The sequence below is a fragment of the Melopsittacus undulatus genome, chromosome 19 (genome assembly GCF_012275295.1).
Source record: "Melopsittacus undulatus isolate bMelUnd1 chromosome 19, bMelUnd1.mat.Z, whole genome shotgun sequence".
NCBI lineage: Eukaryota > Metazoa > Chordata > Aves > Psittaciformes > Psittaculidae > Melopsittacus > Melopsittacus undulatus.
The window spans coordinates 4,441,786-4,462,689 of record NC_047545.1 but is presented as its reverse complement, the minus strand read 5'-3'; the positions used below and the strand labels follow the sequence as shown (position 1 = coordinate 4,462,689).

The 20,904-nt window shown below is 48.9% G+C and overlaps 1 protein-coding gene across 1 annotated transcript in view; it reads right to left on the bottom strand.

Annotated features, from left to right (window-relative positions):
* RFX2 (regulatory factor X2) overlaps positions 1-17,540 on the bottom strand; it is a 44,482-nt gene extending 26,942 nt beyond the window's left edge. The window contains exon 1 of the mRNA XM_034070957.1: positions 17,423-17,540. The gene's annotated coding sequence lies outside the window, so the exon portion shown is untranslated. The remainder of the gene's footprint in view (positions 1-17,422) is intronic.
* Between the last annotated feature and the right edge of the window lie 3,364 nt (positions 17,541-20,904).

Genomic DNA, 20,904 nt, shown 5'->3' with positions numbered 1-20,904 from the left:
TGAAGGGTGTCTTGAACCTCATGTCACAACCTTCAGCTTTCTACTAAGTGGCAGGAAATGAAGGGGCTAAAAGGGGGAAAGAAACCCGACAAGGAACCTGATAAGAACCTGATTTTGGAGAGGCTGTTTGTTATATTGCTGTGAAATGTTATGAACAGAGAAGGCACCAGACCCTTCCCCTGATGAGATTGGATGAATTTAAACCAGAAGCAAAGGCCGCTTGTCCAAGAGCTCCAGCTCCCTGCAAACACAGATAAACCCGAAGCACACATCCCAAGGGCAGCAGGCAGCGCAGAGCTGCTCAGGGGCTCTGTTAGTTGGTTGCTTTTCTGTTTTCAGCAACCTGGTCCTCATGGAAAAATACAAGTTTGGAAACAGCTTTTATTAGTGAGTTAATAATACACCAAAATACAAATATACACTTGGTCTTTAATTAGACTTCATGGACTCAAGTAATACAGATACACACACACACACACACTGCACTGTTGTGTAACAGCAGCTCACTCATCTCTGCTGTGGCTTTAAAAGTAACTTTCAGAGAGGCAGAAGAGAGGGAGGAATGTGGCCCTGCTGGCTGCATAATGTGGAGCTTCCTTAAGAGCCAGCTGAGACTGAAGAGCAGACGCTGGGATGGTTTAATGTTCTATGCACACATCCCATGTGCATGGATCTCAGACCTGAACACAGGCAATGCAATGCTGTGAACCTCCCCACAAACACACACATACACAAAACCCTGTCCTGTTTGCTTTCTAGGTTAATAAGAGGAATATGCTCCAAGTGTCAAAGCCAGGAGTGGATTCCTTCGGATCTGAAAGCATCCCTTCTGGTGCAGGGGCCAGCCTGCAGCCTGTTCACTGCCTCTGCATTTCACCCTCAGGCTCCCAACACAACTACTTGGGAACCCCTGTTTGTTCTCAAAGTCCAACGAGTGCTTGAAACTCATAGAATCCCAGCCTGGTTTGGGTTGGAAGGGACCTTAAAGCTCATCCAGTTCCACCCCCTGCCACGGGCAGGAACACCTTACATTAGAGCAGCTTGCTCCAAGCCCCATCCAACCTGGCCTTGAACAGTGCCAGGGATGGAAGAGTTGTTTCCTTCCTCTTCACTAGCTCAGTTTTGACTTCAGGACAGGTTTGCTACAATGATGGCAAATAATGGTACCCAAGAAACAACACCTTGATACCTGGTGAGCAGTAAGGAAGCTTCCGGAAGGAGGAATTACAAGTCACACATCACACTGTACTCCATAGCAAGGTCCTTCAGATACAGGCTCCAGCATCAGCCTTGGTGCTGCCTGGCAAACCCAAGCCCAACTTCTGGGCTCATATTACTCATTTCCTCACATTTTTAATAGGTGCACTGCAGGGGTTTCCCAGGCTGTGATTCATCAGGGGAAATACAGCACATCAAGTGAAAATCTGGCACAAAAGCATTCCAAAGCTTCCTGCCTAAGCCAAATCTTAGTCACCCAAATCAGAGCATCTGGTTATTTGAGCCCTGTGGTCTCTAGCCCTGCTTCTGTCTGCTCTCAGGATGATCCCAGGTACCTGGGTACAGCTAATTCCCACTCCCCACACACTGAACTGGGCTCATTTTGGGACCAGGAACTGCAAACCTTGGGACTTTGACTGTGTTTCTGCAATAGCAGCTTTTCTAACTTGTCCTATGACAGAAAACTGTGGAATATGCCACTGTAAGTGTGAAATAGGAGATTTGCTGCAGGATTTCCTTTAGAGGTGGCTGTTTCCATCATGCCTCTCCAGTGACCAACCAGTACAGAAGCAACCACTGCCAACACAGCCCTCTATGTTGTTATTTATTTATACAGCACCATTCACAAGCAGTGCGGGGCTTAACAAAGTTAAGCAGAACAAGCCACAAACATCAACTGTGGCCATTCAGAGGAGAGACAACTTTGTCTCGGGTTCTACAGCCTGAGCTCATGGGCTCTGGAGACTGCTCATGGGCTGAAACGTGGCTCACGGGGATGAGCAAGCGGTCACGAGCATTGGGGATGCTGTGGGTTTGTATTTGGGAGCTTGAGAAGCCTGAAAGGAGCAAGGAGAGAAACAAGAAGTGGTCACTGTTGCCCTCTGAGAGGCAGGTAGTACCTGGGCAGGCACGAGGAGGAGGAGGAGGAGGACAGACCGTGTTCTAGACGAATGGGAGAAGAGCTTGCAACAACTGCACTGATGGCTCCCACTCTCCCGAAGAAAGAGAATTGACTCTTGCGGAACTAGAATTAAGTGAATTATGCCTTTTATCCAGGCAATAAATTCCTGTGGGCAGTGGGTTTGGCCTGGAGATATAAGGAGGGGGGGGTGGCTTCGTGTGAGTGGCATCTCAGGCCACTGCCCCTTCCGTCCTCAGCCTGGCTAGGGAGGGGTTCAGATGACACCCACAAACCACTTGATCTTCTCCATCCACTGAGCAGGGAAGGCAAAGCCGCAGTTTAACATCCTCATTGTGCTCGGAGCCTGTGAAACCCAGAGGGAAGATTTAAGCCCTTTGGCATCATAAACTCACGGAGGGGGAAGCTGACTTGAATCCTGACCCTCACGTTACCCTGAGGGCTTCCATGGACCCTTCCCAGCCCCTCGGAAGCGCAGCGAGGGCGGAGGAAGCCGCAGATACAGGGGGGGGAGGATGCGCAGCCAGCGCTGTTTGGGGAGCAACAGCGGTTGCCATGGGCGACGCGGTCCCCTCCCGTGTCCAGGGCGCGTTGCTTGGCAACGCAGGGAGCGCTTCCCAAACCAAACATCCCCATCCCCATCGCGAGCGCTCACTAAATATGTCAGTGGGTATTTTCAGCAGGCCGGGAGGGCTGACAAATAGTTGCTTTGCTATAGTAACTGCGCAGGGGGGGCCGGGGACGGGACCGAGGGCTGCGGGGCTTTGTTTGGGCTTTATTGAAGTGTTAGTGCAGAAGAAACGGATTACCAGGCTGGGCACTTGGATCTGCTCCACAGCAGATGCCCAGGAAAGGAACCGGCTTCGGTTTGTTTGGGTTTACAAACGTTATTAAGGAGTTAACCTCTTTTGGTTGTAACTGGCCATTAGGCAAACACACGCACGCACTACCCCCATGCTGTGGCTGCAGTTTGCTGCCCAGGGAAGGCACCAGCAGCAGCTCCCTGCAAACACGAGTCCCTGAGCAAGTCCTCTTGCAACTTTATTTCCCCACCACCATCACCTATGTGTAGATTTCCAGAGGTTTCCCAGAAGATGAAGACGAGCTCTTAGGCAGAAGCTGTTCCCTGTGAGGGTGCTGAGGCGCTGGCACAGGGTGCCCAGAGGAGCTGTGGCTGCCCCATCCCTGGCAGTGCTCAAGGCCAGGTTGGACACAGGGGCTTGGAGCAGCTGCTCCAGTGGAAGGGGTCCCTGCTTGGAGCTGGATGAGCTTTAAGGTCCTTTCCAACCCAAACCATTCTGTGATCCAATTTAGATCCTTTTAAAGTAGGATCTGGCTTACATAAACCAGGTTTGCTTTTTTCCTTAGTGGTATGTGTGAGCCTGAGGGAGGTAGGCTGGGAAATGAGCTGTTGGGAGAGGGCGTGTGTGGTTTGTGAGTGTCTTCTGATTTGATAAAGAGGAGAAACTCACCAAAAAGATGTTTTCTTCTAATTCCATGAACGTGGGAAACTCATTTAAATTCTCTACTTTGCTTTTTTTTACATTAAAATTTGAGGCAATTAATCATTAGCAAAAACTTACAAACACTTAGAGGATGTTAAGGTGGAAATCAAGCTAGAGACAGGCTTTTGCTGGGCTGGTGGAAACACATCATTGTCCTGGGCTCAGTGCTATGACCTGAAACAGAAAAGTTCTGCTGTGTTTGCTAATCGCCATGATGCTAATGCTGCTGTCACAGGTTCCCCAATTCAATAGGAGCCGAATTTGGGCAGAATTTATCCCTCCAACTTTGAAATCCAAGCTTAGGAATTGGCATCCCATCAGTTCACCCACACAGTGATTACCGACAGAGGCTGCTGCTTTCCGGATGTGGATGTGCTTTTAGCACTGCCTATGCCATGGGTTTGGGTGGTTCTCTACCCATGGCACAGACACCCAGGGCACAGCACAAATTGCAGCAAGGTATTTGCCTCTCTGAGGCACACGTCATGGAAAGCAGACATCACTCACCCACTGGATGAGAAATAACAAGTCATTGGGCACATGCAACAGAGCTGGTGCTGGTGCGAGACAGGCAGGAGAGGGGCACAGCTCGGCAATGTAAAAGTGACAACTGAGAATGAAGAAATGGCATAACTGGAAGAATCTCCCCTGCAAAGGGATCAACCCCTCACCATGAGCAGCGGGTGGAGGTGATGCAGCAGCATTTGCATTCACTGCAGGGAAAATTAAACTCAAAACAAGCTCCTTTATTTAATGATACCTTTCCCTACCCTGCCTATTGCCTTATGGAAAACTCCAGCATTGAAGTTTTGATGCTGGGTGAAATATGGTTGCCCAGAGAAGTTGTGGCTGCCCCATCCCTGGCTGGACACAGGGGCTTGGAGCAGCTGCTCCAGTGGAAGGGGTTGGAACTGGAGGAGCTTTAAGGTCCCTTCCAACCCAAACCAGGCTGGGATTCTATGAGAGCAGCCACAACTCGACCTTGCTCCTTCCACCAGTATTACCTAAAGTGATCTTTTTGCTGGCATTGACCCAAGTCCAATCAGCTCATTTCAGGGCCTAAAGGAGTTTGGCTGCCCTAATACTTATACCTTATTAAGATGGGCACATTAAGTCCAAGAGTCTTCTCATCCCATTTCTTTGTGCTAAGTGCCATCATTCCTGCTTTAATATGCTAAAAAGTTACCGCTGAGATAAGGCAAACACATTGAAATGGAGAGCTGACACCTCTCCTCTGGAGTGTGGATGCTGGCAGGGGTTTAACGTTTCAGCTGTTGGAGTCCTGTTGCTCCCACTGAGCTATGCCTGACAAGAGAAAGGGTTTCCAGCTTTCCAGCCTTTAGTGAGGAAGTAAGAGAAGAACACAGTTTCAAGAAGCCACTATTTAAACAGCCTTCCTTCGTTTTATCGCCTAATGGGGTTTAATCCAACTTTATCCTTTTGGGGTTTTCTGGTCCCAGGAGGGGGAGCATTTATTCACCATCATACAGCAACTCCCTCCTCCTCTTTTCTTTTTTATCCCTTTCTGCTTTTGCTTTTCAGAAAACTCAATGTACATCCACTCCTTGCAAGCATGAGAGCAAAGGGAGAAGCGTCAAGTGTGACTGCAGGAGCTATTTCCAGGCTACACAGCATCTACTGCATGTGCTGAGCAGCGCATTGAAGAGGCCGTGAAATGCTAATGCTCTCCAGACTGTGAGATGCAGTCCTAAAGAGGAGGGGAAAAGTCTCTCTGAAAGAGTGTTTTTTGCCCATTCCAGCTCCAGAAACCATACAAAACTTTTAACACCTCCCTTTGGCTCAAGCTTTCCAAGTTACACTTGAAAAAGTGAAAAGGAAAACCAGATGGGGGTGAGGGAGCGGATGGAGATGATCCGGCAGAGCTAAAATATCCATTAGTTGTAAATTCCACCATCTCCTCCCCCTCCCAAAACCAACCCAACCCGGACTGCATGGGTCAGATTCCACCCACAAACCCAGAAAGCAGCTCCAGCCACGTTCAGACAGCCCTTTTTATTCCCTTGCTTGTCTAAGTGGCTGCTAGGCAACCCCAGCAGCATTGCTGCTCATATGCATTAAGTATTAACTATTATTTCATTCCTTTCCCCCTTCTCCACAAAAAGGCAGCAAACCTCAATTCCCAGCACACAGTTCTTTTCTCCAAAGCAAATGCTGGTTAAACTAAGCTGGAAAACTGAGTTAAATCCGGGTAAGGGTTGAATAGACCCTGTTTAGTTAGAGGATGCTCTTGATGCAGGCGCTATGAGAGGCAGAGGATTTCCAGCACCCAGCATTAGCTACCTACCCCCAGATGCTCTTGTCAGAGGCTGAAAAGCTCAGTTTTAGTGTACCAGGAGATGCAGCTACCCTGAGGCAAATTCTGGAGGTAATTGCCTCTGTGCTGTCTATGCAGGGAGCCTAAGATCCTGCTTTAAGTTTGGAGCCCAGAGGGAAACAATGCAAACATCCCCACTGCTCCTGCTGCTTCCAGCCCCTGAACAGTGAGAGCCATCCCACAGGAGGTGGGAACCCCTGTGATGATAACCCCTGCTCTTGCTGGAAAGCAGGGCAGATGAGCAGCAGAAAGGATGCTGAGGCCACTGCCCTGCCCAAGGACAAGCACTAAGGAGACTACACAGTGTGTGAGGTTTCCTACTCCCCTCCCTCAGGCGATTCAGGTCTCTAAGCAGCATCCCCATCATTGCCACAGGCAACTCTTCCAGCAGTTACAGCAGATATTTTGCCTGAAGGAACAAAAATCGGATCTGGGACAAGAGAGAAGAAAGCAGCAGCTGCCAGTGTGTAGAAAGGGCTGGGATACTTCAGCCCAGCAAAGAAAATCAGTTGTGGTTTAACCAAGACACATATCGAGTTCCCCTTACGAGCCTGGGCTCACTGAACTCTGGTGACACTTCTGTATCCAAAGTAATTACCAGAGCAATAGAGGAGGAAGGTGCTGCTAAGGACAATAAAGCCTCAGGACAAGGAATCAGTCACCTATAGGTAGACTCCAGAAGCAGGAGAAGGTGGCTGCACATCGGAGGAGAGGCTGGTGATAGGCAGAGCCCAGGTTCCTCCAGCTCAGTGACATTTGTGAGTAATTACAAACCTTGAGATCCATTCTAATGTTAATTTGCTGGCTAGCTGTTGTGGAGCAGTGTAATTAGACGTTGTGTAGCTAAGATGCAGACTGGAAGGAATGCTAAGAATCCCTCCTCTTGCAATCTGGGCAACAGTGGGAAGAGCAGGAGTTGGAGCACAGAAGAGCATCCACACACCTCTGGAGCCTGGGAAACGGAGCAGGTCCTGGTGTCAGATCCCCCTCTGCAGCTGCCCCATTGCATCCCAAACATGAGCTGCCAAGCACTGCCAGCTCAGCTCAGATGCCACTAGCAAGCAGGGAGGAGGCTGGGCTTTGCTTTACATCTTCACACATTCCTCCTTTACGTGTGTGTCAGGTCAGGGATGAAAAGGGTACCCCCAGTATCACATCTCACTGCCGTGTTCCAGCAAAGAAACCCGTGTTTGCCTCAAGGGAGAGCATCCCCTGGTTCTCTGCCCAGAGCAGCTGTGGCTGCCCCATCCCTGGCAGTGCTCAAGGCCAGGTTGGACACAGGGGCTTGGAGCAGCTGCTCCAGTGGAAGGGGTCCCTGCCCATGGCAGGGGTCAGAACTGGATGGGCTTTAAGGTCCCTTCCAATCCAAACCATTCCAGGGTGCTATAATTTATGTCACCATCTAATTCAAGTGTTCAGGGTAAATGCTGTCTCTAATAGAGGTCTTTTGAAGTTATGTTTCCTGGGTTAGGGCTGCACTGGTGAGCAGCAATAGTGGGCTAGAGCTGAGGATGACAAACGTTTTCAACTGGAAACAAATCTCTTCACACACAATGGCTCTGCCCATGTCACGAGTAAGAGAAGCAATAATTGTGGGGTTTGGTTTTTGTTGGTTTTTTTCTTCCCAGCACATGTGGAACCAGAATCAGGCATCATTTCATTTCTGAACCATAACTGCTGAAATCACTGCCAGATTTGATATCAATTTTCCTCCACAAACCAAATTGATTAAATGCAAACTCCACTGGATTCCCTAAAGCTCTGTAATAGCAAACTTCATGTAGCAGCTCTGTCATTTGCAGGTGGAAATCCAGAAGAGCATTCATTTGCAGCCTAACTCAAGTACCCAGTTACTCTGAAAAACAGCATTTTAAGCTATCAACAGCAGCTAAATTATTCAAGGGTGGAATAAACAAATGCATCTCCTCTAGAAAGGAAAGCATCAGTGCTAAGAACAACGCAGCTATTCTAAGGCCAAACAATCCGCAAAGCAAATACTAGTAGAAAGATGCAGCACCATTAGCAAAAAGAAAAGTTCTCTAGGAATACTCCAGCCAAAAAGTGTGTTGTAATGAAGCTCACTTGAAATGATACAGCATTGAAACAGGCAGAGTGAGAAGCAATACCCTGAGCATCACCATGTTCTCATGGGTGAAGGCAGGACAGGGGGAATGGCTTGAATCTGCCAGAGGGGAGACTGAGCTGGTTGGACACAGGGGCTTGGAGCAAGGTGCTCCAATGGAAGGTGTCCCTGCCCGTGGCAGGGGGGTGGGATTTGAGCTTGAAGGTCCCTATTCCATGATTCTATGACTGCACAGGAGAATGGATCAACCTGACAAAGCCAGACACCACAGGGATCAGTGGTTGGGACATCCACTTTTTCCCATGGATATTTCATATGACAACAGCCTGTCAGGCCTATTTGGTCAGGCTGAACCTTGTTATGGTTCTAAGCAAGGTCAGGCTCCCTCGCAGGGCCACCACAGCTGCCTTAAAGGACTCCTGCAGCAAAGCTGCAAACCCCAGGAGCAGATGTTTGCCCTCTGGAACAGCTACAGAGGTGTGAGGATGCTGTTGGAGCTGTAGCTCCATGACTGCATCCCAGAGCACCACTGAATACCCCGGCCTTAAACATCCTCCAGAGCCACCTGGAACATGGACCTGGTCTGGTCCTTGCAAGAAGCACAGTGCTGGGAACACTGAATTGCTCCGAGCCATCAGCAGCAACTTTCCTCCTTGTTCTGCTGCACAGAGCAATAAGGATTTGTCATTATATGAAGGAGAGGGAGATCAGGGGGAGACATTTAAAAGCCAAGACCCTGCTCCTCTGTGTGAGCTCTGATGCTTTCAATGGATTGTTCCCATGACAGACATTGCACGAGTGGTTGATTAAACCCCCTCAGCCTGATTCCCCTGAGCTGTGCAGCTTCAAAGGCAGCAGAGGAACAAGGCAGCATCCCCATCTTCCACTGCTGCTGGCGATTCACTTCATTGTTGTTCTTTTTAAATGAGGAGCTGTTTACCTCCCGACCCATGACTGCTCCCTCTTCATTTTCCTGTCATTGATGGAATTGCATAAACCTGTCTAAAAAGCAAGCCAGAAGATGGAAGCTGCTGCTCAACTCGACATTCCACAGGCTCATCCCCCTCTTTGCAGCATCTTTCCCCACACAGACAACAGAGAAGGAAAATAAGGAGACATAAGGGAAAGGACAGGTCAAGGAGCATTAATTACAGACGGGTTCTGTCACTGTCAAATGAAACATCCGTTTATTCTGTAACTTAAAGGAATGGGACTGAGGTTTCTACCACATCCATACTTGACCCTTTTCTACTTCCCTACTTATACCCTCTCCTGGGCTATGATTTGAAGGCATTTATGAGCCAAACATGCTTCAAACAACTTGAAGCATCTTAGAAAAGGCTTCCAGTACCTCTGAAGAGCCCCCTTCAGCAGGTAGCCAGCAGAGACCATTGCTCTGCCACTGTTCAAAGCAGAATGATTTGTTCACTTAAAAACCACTTGAACCTTCTCAGTGGCTCCTTTAGTTACCGAGGAGAGGTTTGGGTGAGGAATGGAGGAACGTGTTACTTCAGTGCAGCCAGATGGAATTCCAAATCCCGAGCTTAGTCAGGGAGCTAAGGGGAAGATGTCAAAACATGCTTTCCACTAACGTAATAGCAGCAAACATAACTGCTTTAAAATGCTATAGACAAACAATTCCAGTGCTGCTAACAGAACCTTTGCCAACACGAGTGATTTTATAACCATAGTCAGTGTAAACCAGCAGCAACAGAGTTGTAAGTCAGCAATATGGTATTTTACTCTTAAATATTTGCTTGTGATGCTAGTTGACATCAGACGTCAGCAAAAATAACCTATAGCAAAGGAGATGTTAAATGGTCCCATCTGCCTGTTTCACAGGCAAAAAAGAAAGTGGATTTTGTTACTCCTGAATTTCCAGTTGAGTCTTCCAAAACAGAAGGGTCAGTCTCTGTTCTTATTTAGCATGCTATAAATCAAAAGCAAATGGGTTTAGTTCAGTGGTATAGGTCAGGGGAGTCCATACAATAGAGCCATTGACAGCAGCTTCTAAAAATCAAGCATGACATTCATTTTCTTAGTGAAGTTCTTTCTGCAGATGGAGGGGGAAAAGAAAACACCTTCTCCTCTGCATCTGCACTTCACTTGCTCAGACAAACCAAAGCACTCCAGTAGCAATAATGCACATTGCTCAGCTGAGCATCCACATCAGTTTGGTTTTCCTCCCATCATCACTATATGCCAAAAGTCAGCTCATCTTCAACAAGGACATGAAGCTATGGGGGGGCCTTGTAAAGATCCAATTCAAGACATGGACTCAAAGGAGCACCACAAGGAGTTTATATGGAGTTCACAAGAGACACTGGCTTCTCTAGGAAGGAGGCAGGTCCAGCAATGGTGCCAGAAGCCACTGGCAAAGAGAACAAGAATGGAATTTAGGGAAACTGTGTTTACAGCCTTGACCTCCAGTTCCATGTGTGTGCTCCCGTGTGTCCACAGGGGAATGGTGCTTGTGCTTCTGCAGTGGGAAAATACCCACGGATGTTATAAACCCAGCACAAGGCATCGGGACAGGGATTTTACCTTCCAAACAGCTCTTCAACACACTCTCATCTCCAAGGAATAACACAGTCAACCTGCTGTACCCAGCTGAGGTGTAATGAGGTCACAGGTCCAACTTCCAGTTCCCTACTAGCCTAGGATGGCCATAAGCCAGCAGTGCAGAATTCATCCAGAGCCAGTTTGCTTTTCTCCAGCAGAAATAACTGTGTAATGTCCTGTAATTCCATCCTGATAGATGAAGAGAGCAGTTAGAAATCAGGAGATGCATTCAAAATGTTCACTGTGGAACATTTTGCTGGCCAACATCACAATGTAAATGCAACCAAAGAGCAGCCAAAATGAAAGCTATCACAAAGATTCCTTAATGATAGACTAATAAGAGACACATCACCGAAGTATTGGAAATTCTTTGGGGAACATGAATACGAATTGCAATGTATGAGCTATTACTTTAGTTATTTGGTGGCATTTAAGAAAGAAGCTGGAGTTTTAAGGCCATGAGGTTAGCATACAGCTGGAAAAATTCAATCCAAGCCATAAACTGTCTCTGGATATGTGCAAAGAGAGGGAGTGTCACTGAAACGAGCCTGTGTTTCTCATCAGGTACCGCAAACAGAGCAAGATGAACAGTGGAGTTTAGCTCAGCTACAATTCATCTTCCCCAATAGAATTCCTTTCTGAGAGCACTTTACATGTGTGTTCATTGGGACTGTAAAACAGCCTGAAGAATGACCCCACTTCAGCAAGAAAACCCCAATCCCTTCACTTCCCCCAGGGAATCGCTCTAATGAGGGTTTGGTTGCTTGCTTGGTTGTCATCTTTCAAGTCCTCAGGACCAAAGCATAGCACTGAGCACATCTCCACATCCTCCCCTGCAGCCCTTTGCAGGAGGAAGGCTAAAATCTCAGTGTCCAGAGAGGAAATAGCAAGTGCATCTGCACAAGGGGTTGTGAGAGGGCACGAAGGAGAGCAAGAATGACACCAGCCACAACAATGCAGTGGTTTTGATCAGTAAAGCAGCCATCACTTGAGGATTTCAAAGCACTTTATAAGTCTGAATCTTTACAAGTCTCAACTTTCTGGCTCCTGGAAACTGACTTTTTCCTTAATGGAAAATGGAAGAGAAAGCAGTGAGCAAATAAAGCCACATTTCCCACATGGATTCGGAAGTACCAGTAGATGTGGATTCTGGGGCAGGAGAAGACAGGACTTAGAGAGCACAATCCCATTGGAAAGTCTAAGGTGGCACAGAAATCCCAGTGAGGACTGGGCCTGAAGGCAAGGAGGTGCATTGGAAGTGTGGAATAAACATCCTTCGGTGTGGTGTGCTCTTGGAACTACACTCCATCATGATGTGTATATATCATATATAGCATATGTATCATGTACATATACCTGTGTGTGTGTGTATGCACACATACATCTGTGTATACACAGATACAGCCCCAGGGCCTGCATAAGCATACAGATATCATTGACAAACACACCCTCAGATGTTTTGATATCGAACTTTCTCTTTTCAGTCCCCATCAAGGAAGTGAGGATTAGTGCTTCTTACACATGAGATATGAAACCAGAGCTTGCAGGGTACCTGTGGAGCTACACACAAAGCAGTAGGGGACTTAATTCCTAAGCACTATAATACGATGAATCATGGTTCTGAGTGATTGCATCCATGAAAAAGATGCAGAAAAGTCCACAGTTTGCATTTAGGAAAGACTTACACTGCAATCCACTACCCCAGCTCATGTAATCCACTGTGACAATGGATACCACGGGATAAACAGAAAGGCACTGCCTGGCCTATACTTGTGTCTCTCTGTCATCACACCCTGTTAAGAATCCAAATGCTGACTCCCCAAACCACCTCTAAAAGCTAAGTGTTTGTAGGTTGTGTATTGAGCCCCAGCACAGCAGCTCGTGCGTCACACATTCCTTCCATGACAGCATCAGGGGTGATTGCTCTCAGTGGAGGTGATCTCTAAAGGGAGTTCTCTATCTTAAACTGCCTAATGATCCTCTACCTGGAGCTGGCTCTTCCCTTGGCTCTTCCCTAGTAACCAAGGGCTGTGGCGACGGCGCTTCCCAACAGTACAGGGATGACGCAGCAGCAGCCGATGAGGCATCACACTGGAATGTCTTGGATGGGGAGTGCAGAGGAGGTTTCTGTGACGGATAAGACCCACTGCCAGCACAAAGTCATTAAGCCCTGTCTTTGCTGTAAGACAACCTTTGCTCTGCCCCTGCCCTGTGACAGAGACCAGCCCCAGTGTTCTGCTGTGCTTCACCAGGACAATGGGGTGCCAGGGTACACTGGGGCATCCCAGCACTGGAACAGCTCCAGCAGACACAGGGTTTAACTCGAGAAAGAGTAAGTAATGAACTGACTCAGGGCTGCTGTAGCCAGGTAAACCCCTGGGAACACACAGTTTAGTGGCACAGAAATGCTGATTGTGCTTTTTAACTTATGGGTTTTGATGGGGTTTTTGGTTGGTTTTAACTATTTTTAACCTCTGAGCAGCATCTCAATTGGGAAGCATGAAAATGCCGAAAACAGCAGTGGTAAGGACCAAAAAGCACTTTTGTGTTTCAGTATAACTTGAAACATGAATTAGGTGGCTCACAAGCCCTCACCTTCCACAGTTGTCTCTCACGGTTGCATACAAGGCAATACTCTGAAATCTAAGTCAGTCCATTTATTCACAAGGCAAGCAGCAGTTCTACCATCTAAGTGCTTCCTGGGTAACTGCCTCCTACCTGGTGATAACTTCAACCAGCGTTGTAGTGAGGCCATCACTGCTGCATTCCAATGGAGGGCTGCTGAATGCCTATACATGATCGTAACAAGAATTACATGCTCAGTGCCTTGATTCCTCTCATCATTATAGTTCTAAGGAAAAAACCCCTAAGTCCTTGTGGCCCAGTGTCTCCCTGCTTGGTTACACAGAGCCAGGCTGGGGGTTTTAATTGGAGCATGAGGTTCCTTTGCCTCAAACCTGCTGAACACCCTCCCCCAGAGATTAGGGGGAACAAAATAACTGAGCTAATTCCCCAGCCAAGGTGAATGTTTGATCAGCTGTGTGTTAAGCCAGAAATGATCCAGGGTAGTTCCAGGGTTGTCATGGTGGCAGTGGGATCTTAGGTTGATACTAAAGAACAGTCTCACAATGACTGACTGGTGGCAGCTAAGGAAATTGCTTTATTATGCTGAAGTTGTTTGCTTATAATCATTCCACTTGGCCCCTTTCCTTTCTTTCTTCTTCCCCTGATGTTGCTTGTCAGTCTTAACTAGGGACATCTCTAAAAGAAGGAGCATTCTTAACTCCAGGCTCAGTTCAGTGGGGCCCTTCACTCTGCGTTAACCTCAAAGGACCATCAGCCACAGAATCATACAGTCCCAGACTGGTTTGGGTTGGAAGGGACCCTAAAGCTCACCCAGTTGCAAGCTCAGCACAGGCTGCCTTTATGTGACTTGTCAAACACCTTCATTAGGCTCCTTAACTGCTACCTAACACCAGATCAACACACCAAAGCTCTTTAGAAAGTTCTGATTGGGAAGACTCCAGTTTCTGGTGCAATTTCACATACTCCTTGTCAATTGAATGCCTGATGGGTACAGCCTAACCCCAGAGTGTTGTAAGCGAGAGGAGCATCACTGGAAGAGGAAGTTCTTTGCATTCATTGACATGAAATCACATGTCTACAGGTAACTACACATTGCCAAAACAAGTGCCCTGAATTAAGGACATTTAAACTTTTCTAGTCCTTCTGGTTCAGCTGGGGGAAATAGAGACATCAGAAAAACACCACCCAAAGCTGAAGGTGGGTTTGGTTTCTTAACTTCCCCCCTACGTGCAAACAGTTTGTGCATTGAAATAATGGTCTCTGTGCTTTCTGTGTTAAGAAGTGACTGTCTGGAGGTAGGGCCCCATATGGAAGGGTTTCTCTTTGTCCAGTATATTGAGGGACATATAGCTTGTGTCAAAGAAACCGTTTGTTGTCTATCTATGTATTTATGGCATAATTAGTTCATATGCTGCTTAGACAGAGATAGCCTGATGTGAGAAAGCCAGCACATTCTTAGACAATAAGGTGGATTTGTGTTTGAACGAAGCAATAAAGAACTGCTGGGCCAAATAAGCCAAAACCCCACGTCTCAAAGTGCAGATCACAGACAGAAGCTTTGAGTATGCTTCAAACAGCAGAACCATCCCCCGGGATCAGGGAGCTGAGGCAGGGGCATTGGGTGCTCCTCTCGCAGCACCCATAGCAAGCCCTGTGCTCCAGCTGGCATGGGTTCCGAGGCAGGGAAAGAGGGGACACTTGGTTTAAATATAACTGGGCAGCCTCCAGCAGCAAGTTTGGCTGCGGAGCGGGTGAGATGCGCCTGTTGAATCAGCAGAGCCCTCCCTGCACTGTGACTCCGCACGATGCTTTTAGCTCTGGAGTGCTAAAAGCGACCAAGGCAGAGCTGCTGGAATGAATGCGCTCAAGCAGCTCTGTTTACCGGCCGCTATTAAAGTGAAAGGACGTTGTGATTAAACAGAGCAGCTGTCAGTGCGCTGAGGTGTTACAAGCGGGAGACTATTTAAAGACAATGACTGGCGCCATCTATTTCACTGCGCTCCAGCGAGGAGAAGGCACAGTTACTAAGCACTGACTGAGGCTTTACGTTCACAGCAGCCCTGAAGATGCTTCGTGATGGAGAGAGTGACTTTTAGTGGCAATGAGTACTCCCAAGTGGAGAATTTACCCAAACAAAGGAGACAGGACACCAGAAGCCAGTCAGTGTTATGGGAGGCTGCTCACAGCTTCAGTGATGATGGCCTTAAACTATCAGATCACATTTCCACATGGAGGAAGTGGTTTTCTAAGGTACCTTCAGGTACTTCACCCATGATTTAACGGTGACTCTCACTAGACCAGGCTTAGCCTCAAGCCTTGAGATAGGTGACCCTGGCCCTCCCTCCCAGCCCTGCTGCGCAGGACTCAACAGAACCATGATGCCCAGTCCCTTGATGAACACAGGCCTCCATCTGTACACCAAACCTCTAAACTTACATACAAAGCCTCCAAACTGCTCTCTGAGAAGGCAGAGCTGATGCTAAGGGAGGATTTGCTGCACTGGGCTATGGCCCCCAGTGTCTTGCACCCTCTCTGGTTGCCGTAGCACAGCGCTGGGATTCGACGCTTGCGCAGAGCCTTCCAGAGCAAGCGGAGCTGGCAGCTGGGCCCCAGGACAGGGACACGGTGCTAGGAGAGGAATTCATGAGATGCAAATGACACAGCAGGGAAATGCAAAGCAGGGACTGTCTGGGGGAGTCCCTTGTGAAGTCTGAGGGACGTGGTCCTCACATTCCTCTGTGCCAAAGGATGCTCTCACCACCACGAGCGCACTGGGATCATTCCTGTTCTGCAGAAAGCCAGAGGGACAAAGAAATTCCACTTCTCAACACCTCGCCTGCTTTTGTGCACACCTTCACCCTTAAGGCTGAGAGCCTGCAGCTACCTGAGAACCCAGATTCTGCTTAAAAAAGGCATTTCCAAACCTCACCGTTATGGCAACAGCTTTGAGAACATAGGCTTAAACCTCCAAACCCCAGCACATCAGAGTACACCAATGGTCCTGCAAAGTGCAGTTTTCCCTCACCTGAATTCAGTCATCTAGAAGTGAAACAGAAACCTCCAGCGGCTGATCCAAGCCATCCTGAACCACGTAGCCATGCGAGAGCCTCCCAAAACGCCTTCCATCGGACATGTAACTTCAAAATAAAGCCTAGGATACGACTGAATCCATCTTAAAGGGACTGAGGCAAACTCACCCTGGAAACAGCAGAGGCAGAGAAGGATCCCAAGGCTTTGGGAGCTTAAAGTTTATGCTTTGAGATGGATCTTTTTTCCTAGCCAACAGTTTCTCTCTATTCTGCAATGATTTCTACTGAGATTGAGTTGAAAAGTTTGGCCAGAAGCAGATGAAGAAATTCCTGACTCACAAATGGATCTCAAGCTGAGGATGTTTAAGCTGAGGTTTAAGTGCAAAAAACCCCATGAAGTAGATTTAATAAAATTACTATTTCCTCCACCTTGCTCTTTAATTGGTAAGTTTTGCTTCTTTCAATAGCAAACCCCAAAATAAAGACTTTAGAGAAGTTATCTAAGCGAAAAGAATGGAAAGATTTAATCAGACTGCAGGAACTCCCTCTTGAAATAGGCACATACACAAAATCCTGCTTTAACAGGAGGTGAGTCTCGTTTCACAACGCACTTTATTCAAAACAAACAGGAGAAACCAAGTCAGGAATAGACGGCAAAGGCTTAAAAATAGGACCTAGTGCAATTCTCGCTCGTTTCTAAGACCAACAAGAGAGCAAGCGCTGGGATCCGAGAGCTCCGGCAAACTACAGGGATGTGCTGGAGTCGGACCCAGCTCCCAGCGGGGATGGGAGGAGTGCGGAGGCAGAGCGGCTGCGGCCGCGTCCGCTCCCAGCTCGCCCCGCTCAACCGGACACCCGCAGTTACGGCACGGGACGAGCCGCGATGACCCCCCCCCCGGATGCGGGGGGTGTGCGGGCTGTGTGCGCGCACCCCGGTCCGGGGCAGCGCTCACAGCTCCGGTCCGCACCACTGCCGTGGGGGGGGGGGGGGGGGCTCCTCCGCTCCCAACTTTCCGGTGCCAGCACCATGCGCTCCAGGGGCACCGGGGACACCGGAGGGGGGGGGGGGGTAGGGAGATGGAGTAGGGGAGGGGGTCCCCCCGCCTCGGCCCCCCCCGCACGGGGGGGATCTGCTCCCCCCCCCCCCCCCACCGGACCCCGGGAGCGCGCATCGCCCCCGCTCACCTGCCCTCCCCGCCGGGCTGCGCTGGGCTCCGGCCGCCGGGGCCGCGCGTTGCTCCCGTTGGCAAGTAACAGTCTCCAGGGCTACGGTCACTATGGCGCCTGCCGCCGGGTCTCGAGGCAACTGTTGCTACCCTCTCCCTCGCACGTCACCGCCCGGCCCCGCCCAATCCGCGGCGAGGGGAGGGCAGGGGGGTGGGCGTGTCCGGAGAGGCACCGCATCCCATTGGCTCCGCCGCTGTCTGTCGCGAGAGGGGCGGGACTAGGGGGTTGGTTGTGCCAATGGGGACGGGGAGGAGGGGCGGGGCGGAGAGTTGGCGCGCGCTTTGGCGCTCCGGCGCGGGGCGGGGCGGGCGCGCGGCGTCCCGCGCCGACGGGAAAAGTTCGTTTCTCCCCCGTTAAAACGGCCCCGTCGGATCCCGAGTAACGGGGGGGGGAGGGGCTCCAAGCTCCCCGTGACGTCACACCGTTTCCATAGCGACCGGCCGTGACGTCACAGCCATCCAAACAGGGGGACACGGATGGAGAAGCAGGGGCCAGGAGCCTGGGTTAGGACACGTGTGGCCAATGGGATGCCGTTCAACAAGGCAAAGTGCTGCAGAACAACCCCACACAAGGCTCCAGGCTTGGGGAAGAACGGCTGGAAACTGCTCATGGGAAAGGAGTTGGGGATGCTGAGTGATGGAGCTGAACATGAGCAGCTTGTGCCTCCAGCATCCTGACCTGGATCAGTACCAGTGTGGCAGGACAAGGGCAGTGGTTGTGCCCCTGCAGTGGGCACTGGTGAGGCCATACCTCGAATCCTGTGTTCAGTTCTTGGCCCCTCACTACAAGAGAGATATTATAGGGCTGGAGCGGGGCCAGAGAAGGGCAATGATGCTGATGCAGGGCCTGGAGCACAAGTGAGGAACTTATCCTGGTCTTTTTGCAAAGAACAGCCACAGGGGGCTGTTACAGGGGGTAATGTGTCCTTCTTCCACTCTCACCAACACATGTCAATCAACCTTGCTGCTTCGGAGCTGGCCTGAGCTGTCCTATGTCCAGGGCATTTATCTGAAGTTGAAGTGGTGGATCTGCAATGGCCAAGACACTTGCTTTAACTACTGGGGAGAGAGGTGCTTTGCTCCCACATCCACTTCAGTTTCACTTAATTCAGCTGTTACCGCATAATGAAACCAATCTGTGCTCTTCCCCATGGTTTTTGAAGGCAGGTGCTGCCAAGGAAAGCAGCATTTTCCACCAAGCTTTATGGAATACTTCTGTTTGTGGTGGTTTTGTTGTTTCCCCTGGCTCTGCTTCCTCCCAGTTTCTTGTGCCCCTCTTCACTGGCAGAGCATGAGACCGAAAAGTCCTTGATCAGGGTAAATGCTACTGAACAACAACTGAAAACATCAGTGTGTTATCAGCGTTGTTCTCAGGCTCAAGTCAAAACCACAGCACCGCACCAGCTATTAAGGAGGAGAAAAATGACTGTTAGAGCTGAACCCTTCTCCCCATCACCACACGCTTTCCAAATGCTTTGAAAACTCCCCATCAGCCACTCCAGGATGTCAAGGATAACCTTATTGACATGCAATGAAAAGCCTTGAGGATGTATTTTTCTCTAACGTTTTCTGAAAAGTATGTCCCTGCCTAAGCCAAGGAAGTGTGTGGAATTCGTACCCATGGAGACTCCAATAACACAGCCAGCTCCAATTGCCGCAGGATCATTCATTTTCTTACCTAACGTATCAGGAAAGGAGTAAGTGGAAAAGAGAGCGACGGAGAAAAAGTCCCTGAGTGAGGAGTGAAGCAATGCAAATTGGAGAGACTGGTCTTGCTGGTTAGGTAGCTCTTGGTCTGTCTGCAGATCGGGGGTTGATATATCTGCTTTTGGAAGTTCACTAGGAGGCTTATACTGGAAGCATCCACAGAGTGTGTGTCTGAGCACCCAGTATGCATCAGGTGAGGTTTCAAGAAGTTGCAAAGTCTCTCAGTGGGCTGTAGACCCTTAAGCCAAGGATATTTAAAGAGATCAGCTTTTAGGTGAGGGTGTCAATGCTCAATAAACAGTAAAATAGAAAACAGAGATGGAAGGGTTTGTAAGAAGTCATCTAATGCACATAAACCTCCACCTTTACCATGGGAAATAGAAACCAGATTAATCTTTCTCTTAACAGTGAGTTCTAATGTGATTGAAGGTAGTTCTTATTTCTTCCCTTTTAAACTGACCAGCCCTCTGGTTTTACTGTAAGAAAAATCCAGGCCTTTCCCACACAAGTGCTATGTAAACAGTTATTTTCAACCCTGCAATACTGTGGTCACTTATTCCTGCTTCAGCACCATTGCATTTGCCCATATTGAATTGCATCACGTTTATTTTGAGTCATTACTCAAATTTACTGAGAGTTTAAAGAAATTCTCCAGAAGTGTCCAGCTCTGGGGCAACAGCACAAGAAGGACGTGGAGCTGTTGGAGAGAGGCCTGAGGAGGCCATGGAGATGCTGTGAGGGCTGGAGCAGCTCTGCTCTGGAGCCAGGTTGAGAGAGCTGGGCTGGGGCAGCCTGGACAAGAGAAGGCTCCTGAAGGGGAGACCTGAGAGCAGTGGAAGGTGTCCCTGCCTGGGGCAGGGGTTGGAGCTGGGTGAGCTTTCAGGTCCCTTCCAACCCAAACCATTCCATGACTCTATCACTTGGACGATACCCTGCAATGCCCAGCACACAAGTTTTGATTAAGCCCCACAAACCTTGAAAGCTCACCAGTTCAGTCCTGGGAACTTGGGGAGTGATCACAGGGACCTGTCTGTCACCTCCTGGGTCAGGCTGATCACTGGAATGATTTTCTCCTTGTTTCCTTGTCTGCATAAGCCAGACCTTTTCCCTCTCAGTGCAATATTTGGCTAGGTCTTGGGGAAGGAACCTTCCTGAAAGAAGCCGGTGATATGGAAAGAGAAGGAACTGAGCCTGCTCAAAGGCACGTTTGCTGCAGCTGTAACACATACCCACAGGAGGGCACATTCCTCAAAGCAAACTGAAATTGAGCTCAAATACAACCCCGCTCAAAGGCTCTATGCAACTTGATTTCACTAAAGGGAGATTTTGACAAAATACCATCTCTTGATGGAAGAAAATGCTCTGTAAAGGTGGGGGGGTCCTTTAAAATCTCATGTTTATCTGTGAAAAATGTTGTTGTTTCTGTTGCTGGTGATGAAACCTTAAATGAAGCTGTTCCCTTGACTTGTTTTAGTGAAGAAATGAAAATAAAATCCCAATTATTAAAACCAAAACAGACCAAAACATCGCCTTTGGGGTTTTTCTTGCTTAAAATAAAAGTGTGCTCTTGTTTAGCCACTTTTAATGGGGAGAATTCCCTTTTTGGCACAGGTATTGCTCTACCTGAGAGCTTTCTGTGTCCGGTTCCCCCATCTGTGCTGTCTTTGAGTGACTTCAGTGCATAGGGTGTGAAACAGCAAGAGCCTGAACCTGTGGCTCTCAGAGTCTGCTCTA